Genomic DNA, 18,370 nt, shown 5'->3' with positions numbered 1-18,370 from the left:
CTAAGTTACTGCTAGTAAACTGGTATTACAATATCTTTGACCAGAATAGCAGCTAAGTGATTGAGGACCTACAGGCGCTGATTAACAATATTGCGGGGAAGTGGCAGCCCTTGTGTATCCTTTGGGTAGGTGACTTTAATTGCACAATATGTTCTTTTAGCGACAGTGGAGTCTGTGGGCTGTTAGATACAGAGGGTCAGCTGCAGCCACATTTTATCCATACTTCACAGGGTGAGGTCTTGAATTCTATTATTATTGACAATGACCTAGGCCTTATTAATACAAACAATTTGGTCTGCAGCTCCATACCCCAGTGTCCCACCTATGTTGGAGGAGGCAGAGAAAGCACAATTGATTTTATATTTATTACTAGGAAGTACACCCAGCTTGTTGGTGCCTTTGAAGTAGCACCAAACACTGCAAGTGCCCATAACCCTCTAACTGTACTCTTCCGTAGAATAGCTAGGGTTGGGAAAGGTGATGGACCCACTATTGATTTCAATCAAAATAGAGGAATGAGACTAAGATGGGGTAAAATTGATCCCACTCATTTTGAGGTAAAAACTGTCACGTCAAATTTAAATCTCATTATGAGCTGTCACCAAGCGGACTCTCTTCCTGATGAGGTGGTTCACGACTTTGAACTGATCTGTGCAGATGTGGTAAAATATCTGACCAGATCATTTCGAAGAGGGGAATCTCAGGCGGTGCGGTTTAATGCTGAGTCTTCCAGAGCGCATAAGATTCTCAAAATTGCCCTCCACGCAAATCCCCGAGACAGACAATTAATAAAAAATTTAAGGCAGACCTACAAGCGCACTACTAAATTAAGACAAGAGGAACTGAGGAGTTTGGCTTGGGAGGACTTGGAGAGAGCGGGTGCCCTGAAAGACTAAGAGTTTCTGGGATAAAATTAATTGCCTCCTATTCAAAGACGAGCCTAAACCCTTGGATTCACTGATCCTGGGGGCAACCTAGGAATCCCACTTCTCAGCAATATTTAACCCAAAAAATGCATCAATACTTGAAGGGACTGGGGACCTGGCCTTTGATCTAACTTTGGCCTCACAATTAAGCTCATCAATCACAGTGGCAGAGACCAAGGAGACCCAGGCAAGGGGAATTAGCATGACAGCCCCTGGGCCTGATGGGGTCTCTTTGGATTTGTTTAAAAGAAACACCAAATTATGGGCACCCTTGCTCACTAATGTTTTTAAAGCTGTAGAGATTGGTCCCATTCCATCATCCTGGAAGGAGGCAATTGTGGTTCTAGTATACAAGAAAGGTAACAGGAGTGACCCTGCCTGTTATAGGCCAATCTCATTAATTGACACCACTGCAAAGGTATTGGGGAGGGTTATCCTTGTGCGTCTTGAAACTTCGGCGACCAGCACAGGGATTGTGTCTAGATTGCAATAAGGTTTTAGAAGGGGGATGGGTACCACAGAACAGTGCCTCAATTTGTCCCTCATCATGGGCAAGTACATGAGGGGTTCTATCCATCTGGTCTTCATGGACTTGTCTAGTACTTTCGACACGGTTAATCAGGACAAATTGTGGGAACAAATGGAGCAAATGGGTTTTGAAAAGACTCTTGTATCCCTCCTGCGTAGACTTCATACCTCTACCTAATGAAATGGCCCTAGGGGGAGAAGATGGGGCCCATTGTCTCCACAGAAGATGTTCGGCTGGGCTGCATTTTAGCTCCATTCTTGTATTTATTGTACACAAATGCTTTAGAGGCTATTTAATTGGAGAAGGAACTTGATTTCCCAAAAATTGGAGGCAACGCGATTCCAATGTTATCTTATGCGGATTAAACCGTTTTATTGGCTCTGACAGCCAATAGCCTGCAAAAGTCATTGAATGCTTTTACCGATTTTGTGTCAGCGTTGGACATAAAAGTACATTTTATTAAATCCTATATTAAGGTGTGCGGCTTTAAAGTTACTAAATCAAGGAGATTTGAGGTTGGGGGTAAGACCATTGACAAGCTGAAAAATGTTACATACTTATGGAACGTTTTTTACGATACTCTGAATTGGGACCACCTCATCACAGCTAGGGTACAACACATGGGTCGGGTTGTTGAGGGGTTATTTCGCTTTGCCCGTAAGCAAGGCCATAAACCAGTGACAGAACAAGTTAGCCTGTAGAAAGCCAAATGCCTACCTGTGGCATCCTATGGGGCTGGGGTCTGGGGCTACCATAAAACCCGTCACCAGCAGGTACTGGAAAAAAAAATTATTAAGAGATTGTTGTTGGCCCCAATTAGTGTGCCTACACACTTTTGTCACCAGGAGCTTGGGTTGGCCTACCTTGAAGATCGATTTGATATTGCACCATTGCTCTTATGGGCTAAGATTTGGTTATCTGAGGATATAATGTTCTCTAGGGACGTTATCAAAGATTTACCAACTTATATAGCGCATTGCCCATCCCATGGCTCCGTTTTGTGAAGGGCAAATTACGCAAGTTAGGGTTGGGGCACCATTATGACAATCCTGCAAGTATTGATACAAAGGCGAAAGATGTCATAAAAGAGGCATTTTACGCTAGGGCATACCTGCATCGTGCACAAATGGTAGCATCTGGCCCCTCATGTTTATTCCCCGGTGAACAGAAATTTTATTCAACTTTTACCATTGACGTTCAAACACGATTTTCCTTGACTAGGTTTCGATTAAGCTCATTGCACTTTCTAGTGGCATTCCCTAAACAATCAGGTTGGGTTCACAGTTTACCACATTGATCGTGTGATAACTTGACAGCTCACAGCACTTTGTACTTTATTTTGTTCTGTCCCCTTTATAAAGAGCAGAGGAGGACATTTTTAACCCCAATTGTGAGGGAAACAGGCCATGCACTTATATTGGTGGTTTAACATTTTTACAGTCCTTGTCTACTTCAATTATTTGCATTGCTGTCTCGAATTTTATTAGAGTTGCTATGTCTATAAGAAAACGCTATGAGCTACTGCAATTTAACTAATACCTGTGTTACTCTTTTACAAAAATTAATTAAATGGATGAAATCGTATGGGTGACACTAGAGATGCCTGTTTGGGGTACTCGATGCTACTTTTTAAACTTGCTTGAATCCTATATTGTTTATTTTTTTATTGGTTGTTTTTATCTATGCCTCTGTAACCATGATATGAAAATTCATTTTAGCAACATGTTTTTGTGAACTTTTATGGTTCTTGGAACCGAATAAAGATACTTTGATTGATTGATTGATTGATTGATTGACAACAACTCATGAGTAAATCACAAATGTGTAATTTAGCAGAAATTACATTTGTTAACTGTACGATAGTTGCTTGATTTTCTTTTTGCCCATTGTTAACGTCTGCTTTCATTTGGTGCTACAATTTCATACAACGCCAGGTAGCGCAACGTTAGTAGATACGGCTTAACATAAATTCCTGTAGTTTTTGTGCTGTTGCCACCCAAGTACACGTCCTTCGCATACTTTAACAGGGATTTGGTGCTACACATTGGCAATGCAGTATTGCAGTATAATCGTATCAATGTTGTAGCCAAAAAAACAACATTTCTCGCAGCTATCAATGCTGCTGTTTCTGCTTCTTTGCATCATGCAAAAGTGAGCACAATACACTATAATGCCACTTGGTTCTTTGCTTCAGCATTCTTCTTTTGCGCCAGTCCTTCATGATTAAGGCCTTTACTACGATGGCGGTCGGTCGTACCAATGACTTCCATCGTTTCGGGCAGGTGACCGTCCGACAATGTGTCGGTGGTCCGTCCTGCCCGATTAGGATAGGACCGCAGTGCAAGCAGTCCTAAAATGCTTTTTTCCACTGCGGCTAGTGCTGCGGCCCAGGAAAAGGGCCACAGCACAAGGAACAGTAGGAAAAAAGCACTTTGTGCACATTCATGGACCGTGTGCCAGGCACCATATGGTGCCATGCACATGGTTAATGGACGTGTGGGGGAGCACTACATGTGCCCCCCAGGCCACTTAGCAGTGGCCCACGGGTATGGCGACCCTGCTTGAGGCCCCTGTCTGCCTGTTCATGGCAGTGGGAGTGCCATAAACAGGAAGTCATAAAGGGATATTCTAATCTAATCCAGTGATGCTCAAAGTTTGGCCCGAGGGCCGCTTGCGGCCCTCTTGACCTTTACATGCGGCCCCCCTGGTGAACAGCAGCACTTGCTGCTGTCTAGTTGCTGAGCACTAATATTCAGAAGGAAATGTTAAATAAATGGGCAAGCATTTATTAACCTGCAAATAAATGCTTGCCCATTTATTTAACATTTTGTAGACCTCCTTGCACAATCCCAGACCCCCTAATGCCACCCTGCTGACATCAGTGCGGCCCTCGGTCACACCACAGACCGCAATTTTTGGCCCCTGGGCCAATGTTTGTGAGTACCCATGTGCTAATCCCTACAGCAGTGCCTGCACAGGCACCGCCTCCATTGTAGGGTTAGGAATCCGACTGCCACCCTGATGAGATCTTTGATCCTGTCAGAGGCGGTGGTCCTACTCCCGACCTCTGCAGTCCGACCGGTTGCATTGTAATGCAGTGGTCGGACCTATATCCTAGATGGCGGGCGGACCACCATCGACAGCCTGTAGGTAGGGATCCACCTGCCATCGGAATGAGGGCCTAAGTTACAGCCTGACTTTCCATATTCTTAATATTAGGGCAATTCTATATTGCAACCTTCCATCCTTCAACTCCAGTTCTCCATAGCATGCTTCCTCCTAAGGCAACGTTTGCCATCCTGAAATGTTTGATATTAGAACTGATCCTACTATCAGCACTTCCTCTAGGAAGTTTCTCAGTACAACTGTGGCTTTTTTCCTTCTGGTGCTGATAATCAGTTCTTACGTGTTGGAACCTAAGGCCCTTAATATTGTTTGGCTTTTCAGTGTGACTTCATGAATAGGCCCCACATGAATGGGTCAAAGGTTAAAAATTGACCCAAACCTGCCACCTTTACACACAGATCACTGTAACAGTATGGCTGGAGTAATTGGAACTAACGGCCCTGTTCTCTTTTCACTTCCTTCGACCTCATCATTGCAAATATGGACTTCCAGAAGCTCGTGCAGTTCAACTTTGCAGGACAGAAAGTGCCTAGTGTCTTCCTGTTTGTTGAAAAACAAATATTTTTCCTTTCTCTGTGTTTAAAAATACATTCTGCAACTCTGAGCTATATGTTTCTACACTGTCCTCTAGAAGAAGTAAATATAAATCTTCTTGAAGGCATGTACGATACATGCTTGCAGCTCAGAGCCTGGAGTGAAAGGTGGCAGTAGACGCTGTTGAAAACTCGGACTGACAAGGATTGACAAAGTAAGAAAATAAGAGTGAATAGTAAATAAGAAACAGAGGAGTCAGCATTTCTTTCTGTTTCTCTTTTTTGTGGCACCAGATGCATGATATTGCTGTGGTTATTCTTTTTAGGGCAGCGGGGGCGCTAGCAGAGCATCGTCGCGCCCAGTGCACCTCACGCTACTGGCATTTTGTCTACAGGCCAAATCTGGGCAGGGTCAGTGCTACCCCAACTTTTGGCAAGGGCAACCCTGGGATTAAATCTAGGACTGAGCTAGAGTTTGTTATAGAGTTAAAAGGGACAGTAAGAAGGACTCTTACTTCCCCTTGTGTGCAGCCAAATCAGGACACGAAACTGAGATATGTGCCTGCCCTCTATCCCATGGAGGTAGCTATTCAACAATCTGGACATCCTGAGGTCACTAGGGAGTGTAGGTCAAACCCAGACGTCTCTATCACCCCTACCACCCCTATCGCCTCTATTTCCCCGATCACTGAGATAACACGAGGCAAAAGATATCAATTAAGATTTCGCAACTTTCTGGGGGGCATCCTCCGGCAGTACAGCCAAACCAAGGTGTTGAGTCCGGTGAAGGTGAAGCTATGCAGAAGCTTAAGCAGAGGCAGCTTCCTAATAAACTGGTGAAGCTTACTCCAGCAAAGAGCCGGAAGAAAAATAAGAATTTGGTTCCCGTAAAGGTGACTCCCTCACTCAGGTCCCGTTTTCTGGCTAACCCGCAGGGCAACATGGATATCATAAAACAGGGTGGGATAGTAACTGCAGCAGAGGAAAGCCTGGTGGTGGCCCACACCATTATGCTCTCTAATCGTTTCGCTCCCCTGAGCATAATGACCTCAAGGACGGGGGAGGGAGGACAAGAAGAACTAGGGGAGGTAGGGGATAAGCAATCTGAGGTTGTTGTTCAGAGCCCGGAAACAGTCCAAGGGTTGCTAAAACAGTTGACATTAAAAATTGGTGCTCGGTTCTCTACCTCTGAAGCAAACCAAAAAAAAATACAAGATACCTGTACTGGTTTAGAAGAATTTTTTTGGCACTGATGCATAGGATAGAAGCTCTGGAACACAAAGTGGGGGAAATGGGGCAGGAGGTCAAAGATAACGCTCAAGAAGTAATGAGACTAAAAGAGAGAGAGCGGGTCTTGGCAGAGAGACTGGAGAGGCTGGAAAACATGTCAAGAAGGAATAACATCAGGAGACTGGATTTAAAAGAAGGGGTGGAAGGTGATAACCTAAAATCCTATGTTATCAATATCTTGACTAAAGCTTTTCCTCAGATCGCATCGGCCCCTGTCTGGGAAGCTGAAATTCAGCAAATTCACAGAGATCCTTTTAAGTTAAATCCTGCCCGAAAAAAACCTAGAAAGATCCTGGTTAACAAACATTCTTATACTCTTAAGGAGTAATTATTGGGGGCGGCCCTTAAAGTTAAAACTATACAGGTCCAGGATGTCTCCTTTAGAATCCACTCTGATATTTCCCGGGTCACGGAGGACAGGAGATGGGAGTTGGGAAAGCGGATGGATGCTTTAAAGGACCTAGGAGCCCAAGTCCAGCTGCGATTTCCTGCCTTCTTGAAAGTGGTCCTGGCAAATAAAATGTATAACTTTAGGTTTGCGGTGGAGGTAGACAGTTTTTTGGCACAATGTAATTCTAGTGTGGTGCAAGGGTATTCAGCATCTAATGTTATTTTTGATCTCATTATTCACATAGGGGGCTTTGGCTCAAATGGCAATATTTATTGCCGATAGGTAGGTTGGGAGGGTTCCCGCCGGTTGGGGGAGGTTAGTGGGGGTGGGGAGCATTGGGAGAAAATAAAACAAAGTAGTATTAAAATCATGTGGCATAACAACCTTCAGTAGCTACAGCAGAGAGTGGAGTCTGGTTTATGATGGGGGATAGACCTACCCAGGAAGGGACTCAACACCTTGAATTTTTAAGCTGGAATGTTAATGGCTTGAGAGTTAAAGGATGACAGCACCTGATACTGCAATATTTAAGAAACAGTTCAGCTAGAATTCTTCTGGTTTAGGAGACCCATATTCTACAAGCAGAGTATAAGGCACTGTTAGACCTGGCATCATTGGCATGAGTCTCTCCTCCTTTTTTTCTGTTTGCCTCCTCTGTTTACGATGTTTTTGCTGGATTATTGCTTTGGGCACTGTGCCACTGCTGATCAGTGCCACAGTGCAAGTGCTCCCTATGCTAAATTGTTACGTTGATTGGTGTTACCATGATTGGCTTGGTTGACTTACTGTTCAGACCCTAGTCTAGTGCACTGCGCGTGCCAAGGGCGTGTAAGTTAACTGCTGCTGGTGGGCTTGCAGCACTGGTTGTGCCACCCACAGAAGCAGCGTGTAAAATGTGTCTCAGGCCTGCCACCGCAGCGCCTGCGTGCAGTCCCTGACTGCCATGTCGACTTGGTAAGGAAACCTACTTGCCAGTCTCTAAACCTTCACTTTGCCACATTTCAGGCACCTCTATGGTAGGCCCTAGGGCAGGGTGCATTGTTGGTAAAAGGTAGGTCATGCCCTGATGTGTGTGGCATGACCTAATAGTGAATTACAGCCATTTTCGTTTTTCACTATTGAAGGGCTACCTGCCTCCAATAGGCCAGACTGGGCAGACTGATTATTAACTCCATTATAATCTATCTGACTCAGGGAGCATGGTAGCAAGTCGAGTTTAGTATCCCTGAACTCAGAATTTAATAACACACCCTTTAGGCTGGATGGTTTTTAAATTCTATGTTTGAAAATAGCACTTTTAGAAAGTGGCTATTTTCTTGTCCAACTATCTACCGGTCTCTGCTGGTTTGGTGTGTGTGTCAGGGGCTGAGTGGCTCCAGAGGTCTGAGTGAGTCAGTGTGGGGTGAATGGGGCGTTTACACGTATAGTGAGGGAAGAGTAGCCTGCCCTGCCTGACACAATACTGGCCCCGCCTCCTGCTGGGCGACTGATAGCCCTGCTCCTACCAGTGACAATACTGGCTCCGCCTCCTGCTGGGCGGCTGAGGACTCTGCCCTGCTCAGTGAATAGGCCAGGTGCCTCTGCCTGGCAACACCCACAACAAACCTGAGATGGTGGGAATCGCCCGGCTTGGACAAAGGGAACAAAGGGAAAAAGGGGTATAAGAGAAGGACCCCTGAACCAAGAACTCAGATCACTTCTGACAAGGAAACCTGTACCAAGGACAAGAAGCCTGCTGATCTAAGGACTTGCCTCCCCTTTCTGCCAGAGTGCTGTTTTGCTGTGGAGGAACCTGAAAGCTGCTTCTTTATTTTTGCCAAGGAACAAGGAGAGAGGAACTTGGTGTGTACTCTCTGAACACTTGCTAGAAAATCTCCAAGGACTGGAAGAGTGCCAGTCTCCTGTTGAAGTCACAGGGCCAAAGGACTTCACCATCTACGGAATTGCTGAATTGCTGGAAAGTGTTGTTTCCAGTACACAAGGGAAAATCTGCAGTCTCGACGCCAGCAGCAACGCCAGTGAGCAGTGGGTATCGGCCCCGGCTCCAAGTGACCCCGTCTCGACGCCGGTATCGACGCCAGTGAGGAGTGAGTATCGGCTCTGCCTCCAAGCGACCCCGTCCCGACGCCGCTGCTGATCGCATCGACTCGACGCCCGTCTCGACGCCGTGAGCGCTGCTCCGGCCCGACATCCCTCGACGCCGCTGCGGATTGACCCGACTCCGAGGCACGATCGACGCCGACCTCGACGCCGACATCTCGACGCCGTGGATCATCGTTTTCTTCGTTTCTCAAGGTACTGTACTTGTGGGGTCTGTTGCAACTCCAGGCTCGACGTAGCGCTCCTCGCGGTCGACGCCGAACCTTGGGAATCTTGTAGACTCGACGTCGTGTGACTCCTGTGGGGGTTACATTGTTGCCAAAGAACTGTGCTCAGAAGAATACTTTACTAAAGAACTATTTGCCAAGAAGAAACCTTACTTGAACTATTATTTTTCCTTCCAAAGAGTATTTATTAAGACTGTGGTATATTTTTGTCGTTATTTGGTCTTGTGCTAAGCCTTATATAAAAATACTATTTTTATAATAACTTCTGTGTCGTGTCCATCTGTAGTGTATTCACTTTATTACTGTATGTGGTCATAAATGCTTAACACACTGCCTCTGAGATAAGCCTGTCTGCTCTGCCAAGCTACCAAGGGGGTAGCAGGGGTTATCTGAGTGTGTAATCCCCTTTCCCTGACTAGAGTTGGTAGGTCCCTATTTGTCAGAAGTGTATACCTCTGCCAACTAGAGACCGCCGGTTCTAACATTGGTGGTCAGCGGTGAGGATTTGAACTTTGCATTTATGACTCATGTGCAGTGATTAGTGTACGCTACATAGTGAAAGCAGACCATAACGCAGCCACAGTCTGTTTGGTAGGATATTCTATTTTTGTTCTCCGCTTTCCTGGAGCTTATTTTCTTAAACACTGCCAGTTTTGACCATGGAGAATGCCGGAGCTGCTACACCTGTGGAGAATGTTGTGGGGGAATTTGATAAGGAGAAGATGGATTCCTACACGCTAAAAGATCTAAAAGGATTTTGCAAGCAGTTTAAAGTTCCTACCACAGGTGTCTCAAAGAAAGAGGGCTTCCTCAAAGCGCTGAAGGCCTGGTTAGAGGCCAGAAATCCCTCTGATCCGGTGGTGGTACCGGAAGAGGAAGAAGAAGAGGAAGAGGAAGAGCCCACAGGTGGGCCAGTGTCATCTCCAGGCAGTAGTGCGTCCTCTAGGAGCCTTTCCCCCGAAGAATTAGAAGACAGGGAGAAGGAGAGGGGGTACAAGTTAGAAATGGCAAAACTTAAATTAGGAGGGCAGTTGGAATTAGAGAATGCAAGAAGCAAGAGAGAAGCTGAAATGGAGAGCAAAAGATTAGATTTTGAGAGAGAGAAATTAGCGTTTGAACGTGAGAAGATGGTGAGGGAGATGGAGCTTAAAACTAAGAGTTTAGAGTTGAATCCCTCTGGTGGCAGCACTCCATCTGTGCCTGCAGAAAGTAGGTTTTATTTTCCTAAAGATGTGATCAAGGATTACAGTAAGAATGAAGATATTAGCCAATGGTTTAAAGCGTATGAGTTAGCATTGTTGGCCCACCGGGTCCCTGAGAAGGATTGGGGAACGGGGTTGTGGAGCCGCTTTACAAACGAGGGGAGAGATACCTTGTTGAGCCTTCCTGCTGAGGATAGGATGTCTTATACTCATATGAAAGATGCTTTAATGCTGAGATATGGCTTAACCCCAGAAAAGTACAGACAAACCTTTAGAGAATGTAAGAAGTTGCCTGGTACTACGTGGGTTGAATATGTGTCTTTTTTCTGCAGAACCATGGATGGTTGGATAAAGGGTAGCAAGGTCGATAGTTATGATGCTCTTTATGATTTGTTTGCTTGGGAGCACTTGTCTAATAACTGTTTTCCAGAGCTACGCCAGCACCTTGTTGACAGCAAGCTATCTAACCCTAGAAAACTTGCTGAGGAGGCGGACCGCTGGGTCAGTACCAGGGTCCACAAGGGTCCAGTGGGAGACTCAGCCAAGGGTGGGCAGGGTCCCCAGCAGAAGAGTGGGGGGGACAGGGGTAAACAGAGGGAGTTTCAGAAAGGGCCCCAAAGTAGTCCCCAAGGGAACCAAGGGAAGGGTTCCCAGCCTCCCCCTGTAAAGAAACCAGAGGCCCCGACAGGTAAACCTGTTCACAGGGGCCCCATGACCTGCTATGCCTGTAAGCAGGTGGGACACCGTTATTATGATCCCCAGTGTCCCATGAAGGATTCGAATGCACCGCCGCGTGCACCCCCTCGTCAGGTAGCGAGTGTAGCCCTGGGAGGGGAGGAGATGGGTGCCCCCGGTGGGTGGGGTCCCGCAGAAATGTCCCTGGTCTCTTTAGGAGACGTGGAAATGGTCCCTCCAACCCCTCTGCCTAGTAACACTAAGAAATATAGGCAGTGGGTGACCATTAATGGCCATAGGGTGGAAGCTCTCAGAGACACCGGAGCGAGTGTGACAGCTGTCAAGTGTCACTTGGTGTCCAGAGAGCAGGTGGTCCCTCATGCATTCTACCCCGTTGTAGCTGCTGACAACTCACAGAGTCAGTGTGAGGTAGCTCAAGTTCCCTTTGAGTGGGGGGGGGGTCTCAGGTACTCTTCAGGTTGCTGTGAGGCCCGCCATGCCTGTTGATTGTCTCTTGGGCAATGATTTGGAGGACTCCCCTTGGGCTAAGGTGGAGAGAAAAGCGCATCTGGAAATGTTGGGTCTGCCTGAGTGGGTGTGTGCGACCACCCGGTCCATGTCAGTCAGTAAGGGTGTTGATGGGGGCCCGGAGCCTGAAAGTATGGCCCAGGTCCCAACCGTGAAGAGAAGAGGCAGGGGGCGCGGGAAACCGTCCCCCATCGTTCCCGCGGTCCAGGAGGGAGCAGACCCTGAGGGGGATGCCCTGGAACCGACAGGAGAACAAGTGGCCGAACTGGGAGACCTGCCCGAGCTGACCCATTGGCAGCAGGATGGTGGTCCCTCCAGGGAGGAATTTTGTGCTGAACAGAAAGTGTGCCCTTCTCTTGTGGGTATGAGGCAGCAGGCCTCAGCCCAAACGACAGGTGATCAGTCAGGATCACATTGGGTCTACTGGGAGAACGACCTCCTGTATAGCGAGCCTAAGGCTGCTGAACCTGGGTCAGCCCGTGTGCTGGTGGTACCCCAGCGCTTCAGAGCCTTCCTACTGGGGTTGGCTCATGACGTTCCGTTAGCTGGACATCTGGGGCAGGACAAGACCTATGACAGGCTTGTCACCCATTTTTATTGGCCCCAGATGAGAAGGGATTCAGATATCCATTGTAGGACATGTCAAACTTGCCAGGCAAGTGGGAAAAGTGGGCGGAAGCAGAAGGCTCCCCTCCAACCTTTTCCCGTCGTCAGTACCCCCTTTGAGCGAGTGGGAATTGACATTGTGGGGCCACTGGACCCCAAGACAGCCATGGGCAACAGGTTTATCCTGGTCTTGGTGGACCATGCCACCCGGTACCCGGAAGCCATCCCTCTCCGAACAGTGACGGCCCCCGTGGTGGGACGGGCACTGATGGGTGTTTTCTCCCGCATGGGGTTCCCCAGAGAGGTGGTGTCAGACCGAGGCACCAACTTCATTTCAAATTATATGAAGTCTCTGTGGAAGGAGTGTGGGGTAACCTACAAGTTTACCACTCCTTACCACCCTCAAGGTAATGGGCTGGTTGAGAGATTCAACCGGACCCTAAAAGGCATGATCATGGGTCTTGAAGAACCAATGAGGCGTAAATGGGACGTCCTCTTGCCATGCCTGCTGTTTGCTTACCGTGAGGTGCCACAGAAGTCTCTAGGGTTCAGCCCCTTTGAGCTTTTGTATGGTCACCCGGTAAGAGGACCTTTGAGTCTGGTCAAAGAAGGCTGGGAGCAATCTCCCAGGAAACCTCCCCAGGATGTATATAGTTACATGCTGGCCTTTAGGAACCAGACTCGGCGCTTCAGAGATCTTGCTCAGGCAAATCTGGAGGCCAGCCAGGAAGAGATGAAGCGGTGGTACGATCAGAATGCCACTCTGGTTGAGCTTCAACCTGGTCAGAAAGTTTGGGTCATGGCCCCTGTGGAACCTTGTGCGCTCAAGGACAGGTGGACTGGACCGTTTGAGGTTGTGGAGAAGAAGAGCGATGTCACCTACTTGGTGGACTTGAAATCCCCCAGGAACCCCTTAAGGGTCCTGCATGTCAACCGGTTAAAGCCCCACTTAGAAAGGTCCGAAGTGGGCATGCTCCTTGCCACAGATGCTGGGATGGAGGAGGAGAGTGAGCCTCTTCCTGACCTCCTGTGTGCAAAAGAAAAAGATGGGTCAGTGGATGGTGTTGTCCTCTCTGACACACTGACCCCTGAGCAGCAGCAAGATTGTCGCCATCTGTTGGTACAATTCCCTGATCTGTTCTCCTTAATCCCTGGTGTCACTCAGTGGTGTGTCCATGATGTGGACACCGGGGACAGCACTCCTGTGAGGCACAAGGCCTACAGGGTGACTGACAAGGTCAGAGCATACATCAAGGAGGAGGTCTCCAAGATGTTTGCCTTAGGGGTGGTTGAGTCCTCTAGCAGTCCTTGGGCCAGCCCAGTGGTCTTGGTCCCAAAGGCTGCAGCGCCTGGTGCTTCACCAGAACTTCGGTTCTGTGTGGATTACCGAGGACTCAATTCGGTCACCAAGACTGACGCGCACCCCATCCCCAGAGCTGATGAGCTCATCGATCGGTTGGGGGCTGCCCGGTACCTTAGTACGTTTGATCTAACGTCTGGGTACTGGCAGATCGCCTTGACTGATGGGGCAAAAGAGAGGTCTGCATTCTCCACACCAGATGGGCACTACCAGTTCCGTGTGATGCCCTTTGGGATGAAGAATGCCCCTGCCACATTCCAGAGGTTGGTTAACCAGGTATTGGCCGGGCTGGAAGATTTCAGCGCCGCCTACCTGGACGATATAGCAGTGTTCAGCGCCAGCTGGGAGGAACACTTGCGCCACCTCCGGGAAGTGTTGTTGGCCCTGCGCAGAGCAGGCCTCACAATCAAGGCTAGTAAGTGCCAGATTGGGCAGGGTTCAGTGGTGTACTTGGGGCACCAAGTAGGGAGCGGCAAGGTGGCCCCCCTGCAACCCAAGATAGATACCATCCTGGCTTGGGAACCGCCCAAAACCCAGACTCAGGTGAGAGCCTTCTTGGGTCTCACGGGTTACTACAGGAGGTTTGTCAAGGGGTATGGCAACATTGTGCACCCCTTGACCTCGCTGACTTCCAGGAAGCAGCCGAGACTTGTGATCTGGACTGACGCCTGTCAGAAAGCCTTTGACACCCTGAAAACTGCAATGTGTACAGCACCGGTCCTCCAGGCACCCGACTTTTCAAAAGAATTCATTGTCCAGACGGACGCTTCAGAGCATGGTGTGGGGGCTGTTCTAGCACAGATGAATGAGGAGGGCCGAGACTTACCTGTAGCCTTCATCAGCCGGAGGTTACTTCCCAGGGAACAAAGGTGGAGTGCGATAGAGCGTGAGGCATTTGCTGTGGTCTGGGCGCTGAAGAAGCTAAGACCCTACCTGTTTGGGACTCACTTCCGGGTTCAGACAGACCACAGGCCCCTCAGATGGTTAATGCAGATGAGGGGTGAGAACCCAAAGCTGTTGAGGTGGTCCATTTCCCTACAGGGGATGGACTTTACGGTGGAACACCGCCCTGGTACAGATCACGCCAATGCTGACGGTCTGTCCAGATTTTTCCGCCTTAGTGATGAGGACTCCCTGGGTGAAGGGTAGTTCTCCCCACATTTCAGCTGGAGGGGACACGTGTTAGACCTGGCATCATTGGCATGAGTCTCTCCTCCTTTTTTTCTGTTTGCCTCCTCTGTTTACGATGTTTTTGCTGGATTATTGCTTTGGGCACTGTGCCACTGCTGATCAGTGCCACAGTGCAAGTGCTCCCTATGCTAAATTGTTACGTTGATTGGTGTTACCATGATTGGCTTGGTTGACTTACTGTTCAGACCCTAGTCTAGTGCACTGCGCGTGCCAAGGGCGTGTAAGTTAACTGCTGCTGGTGGGCTTGCAGCACTGGTTGTGCCACCCACAGAAGCAGCGTGTAAAATGTGTCTCAGGCCTGCCACCGCAGCGCCTGCGTGCAGTCCCTGACTGCCATGTCGACTTGGTAAGGAAACCTACTTGCCAGTCTCTAAACCTTCACTTTGCCACATTTCAGGCACCTCTATGGTAGGCCCTAGGGCAGGGTGCATTGTTGGTAAAAGGTAGGTCATGCCCTGATGTGTGTGGCATGACCTAATAGTGAATTACAGCCATTTTCGTTTTTCACTATTGAAGGGCTACCTGCCTCCAATAGGCCAGACTGGGCAGACTGATTATTAACTCCATTATAATCTATCTGACTCAGGGAGCATGGTAGCAAGTCGAGTTTAGTATCCCTGAACTCAGAATTTAATAACACACCCTTTAGGCTGGATGGTTTTTAAATTCTATGTTTGAAAATAGCACTTTTAGAAAGTGGCTATTTTCTTGTCCAACTATCTACCGGTCTCTGCTGGTTTGGTGTGTGTGTCAGGGGCTGAGTGGCTCCAGAGGTCTGAGTGAGTCAGTGTGGGGTGAATGGGGCGTTTACACGTATAGTGAGGGAAGAGTAGCCTGCCCTGCCTGACACAATACTGGCCCCGCCTCCTGCTGGGCGACTGATAGCCCTGCTCCTACCAGTGACAATACTGGCTCCGCCTCCTGCTGGGCGGCTGAGGACTCTGCCCTGCTCAGTGAATAGGCCAGGTGCCTCTGCCTGGCAACACCCACAACAAACCTGAGATGGTGGGAATCGCCCGGCTTGGACAAAGGGAACAAAGGGAAAAAGGGGTATAAGAGAAGGACCCCTGAACCAAGAACTCAGATCACTTCTGACAAGGAAACCTGTACCAAGGACAAGAAGCCTGCTGATCTAAGGACTTGCCTCCCCTTTCTGCCAGAGTGCTGTTTTGCTGTGGAGGAACCTGAAAGCTGCTTCTTTATTTTTGCCAAGGAACAAGGAGAGAGGAACTTGGTGTGTACTCTCTGAACACTTGCTAGAAAATCTCCAAGGACTGGAAGAGTGCCAGTCTCCTGTTGAAGTCACAGGGCCAAAGGACTTCACCATCTACGGAATTGCTGAATTGCTGGAAAGTGTTGTTTCCAGTACACAAGGGAAAATCTGCAGTCTCGACGCCAGCAGCAACGCCAGTGAGCAGTGGGTATCGGCCCCGGCTCCAAGTGACCCCGTCTCGACGCCGGTATCGACGCCAGTGAGGAGTGAGTATCGGCTCTGCCTCCAAGCGACCCCGTCCCGACGCCGCTGCTGATCGCATCGACTCGACGCCCGTCTCGACGCCGTGAGCGCTGCTCCGGCCCGACATCCCTCGACGCCGCTGCGGATTGACCCGACTCCGAGGCACGATCGACGCCGACCTCGACGCCGACATCTCGACGCCGTGGATCATCGTTTTCTTCGTTTCTCAAGGTACTGTACTTGTGGGGTCTGTTGCAACTCCAGGCTCGACGTAGCGCTCCTCGCGGTCGACGCCGAACCTTGGGAATCTTGTAGACTCGACGTCGTGTGACTCCTGTGGGGGTTACATTGTTGCCAAAGAACTGTGCTCAGAAGAATACTTTACTAAAGAACTATTTGCCAAGAAGAAACCTTACTTGAACTATTATTTTTCCTTCCAAAGAGTATTTATTAAGACTGTGGTATATTTTTGTCGTTATTTGGTCTTGTGCTAAGCCTTATATAAAAATACTATTTTTATAATAACTTCTGTGTCGTGTCCATCTGTAGTGTATTCACTTTATTACTGTATGTGGTCATAAATGCTTAACACACTGCCTCTGAGATAAGCCTGTCTGCTCTGCCAAGCTACCAAGGGGGTAGCAGGGGTTATCTGAGTGTGTAATCCCCTTTCCCTGACTAGAGTTGGTAGGTCCCTATTTGTCAGAAGTGTATACCTCTGCCAACTAGAGACCGCCGGTTCTAACAGGCACTATTTGGTAAACAAAAATGGCTTGACAAAATTATAGCCTCTGACCAGCAATGTTGTTCAAAGGAGGTTGCTATAATACTAAAATTGAATTAAGGAGCAGAGCTCACCAAGTCGCAGGTAGATGATGGAGGACGTTGGATTATCATGGAAATCAAATGTAAGGGGGTCAAATATACCGTAATTAGTTTCTATGGGCCTAATGAAGATGATACCATACCTTTGAATAATCTTTGTCTTGCCCTGGCTGACTATGAGGCCCCTCTGATTTTGGGAGGGGACTTTAACGTGCTCTTAGATAATAAGCTAGATAGGTCTTCTCCTCGTACACAGATAGCAGCTCCCAGAGTTTTCGCCTTGTATTTGTACACCATTACACCCTCTATCCGGCCCTTTTCAGTGTCCTGAGTGTATTTTCAAACTTTCATCTCCGATTACTATCTTAACTGATAGTTCAACCCCCCTAGAATGTTCTGATAGCTGCGTTCCTTCACCGCCAAATCCTCAGGCCTCTTATGTTTTTAAGGTTTATCACCTCAATGTGAGGTCGTTGGTTAAACATCACTTAGACGTCTACAACCTACTCATGGAGGCAGCCCCTGATATTCTTTTTATGTCTGAGACCTGGTTGCATGAGGAAGCCTTGGCAGCGGTTAATTTGGCTCTCCCCTCCGAATACGTAATTTTTACTGTTAATCGTAACTTGAGAGGTGGTGGTATTGCGGCTGCGGTCAAATCCTGCTACTCATGTACTTGGAAGGCTTTAGACATTGTTGGCTGCGAAAGTGCTCATTTTCGCATCACGGTGAGCCCACATTTTACCTTCTCTGGGTTGCTCATCTATCGACCTCCGGGACCAGATGCTGCCTTCAGGTCTGCTCTTCCTGAAGTTGTGAGTACTCTAGCTTTAGGGGCTGCCAACTTTAGTATTATTGGCGATCTAAATCTTCATTTTGACGCCCCCCTTTCTCCTGCGGTCAGTAATATCATTGCTGATTTGGAGGCTCTCCAGCTATTTCAGCTGGTCAATCATTGCACTCATGTTGGTGGACACATTTTGGACCCCATTTTTTCCAACTTCTCTTTGGCTGAAGTGCTACCTTCCAGGCCTATGGCCTGGACCGATCATTATCTTATAGAGTGACATCTTACAATCAAGACTCCCTCTCATAGAGTAATTCCTCCTGTGTCCTTTAGACGTCCCTGGAAAAAATTGAAGCTTGCCGATTTTCATCGGCTCCTTAATTTACACCCTCCAGGCCCTTTCTCTGATGTTGAGTCGAGCTACGACCTTTTTTGTAGCTGGCTGACTGGAGCCTTGGACTGTCTGATCCCAATTGCTGAGAGTAAATGCCGTCGCGCCGAACCTAGTCCATGGTATGATGATTCACTTCGGCTCTTAAGGAAATCTTGTAAACAAGCTGAAAGGGCCTGGAGTAAGTCATATCTGTCTGATAGGAAAAAGCTGTATCTTGCTAGGAC

The sequence above is a fragment of the Triturus cristatus genome, chromosome 4_1 (genome assembly GCF_964204655.1).
Source record: "Triturus cristatus chromosome 4_1, aTriCri1.1, whole genome shotgun sequence".
Lineage (NCBI taxonomy): Eukaryota > Metazoa > Chordata > Amphibia > Caudata > Salamandridae > Triturus > Triturus cristatus.
This window is presented reverse-complemented; position numbering follows the sequence as displayed.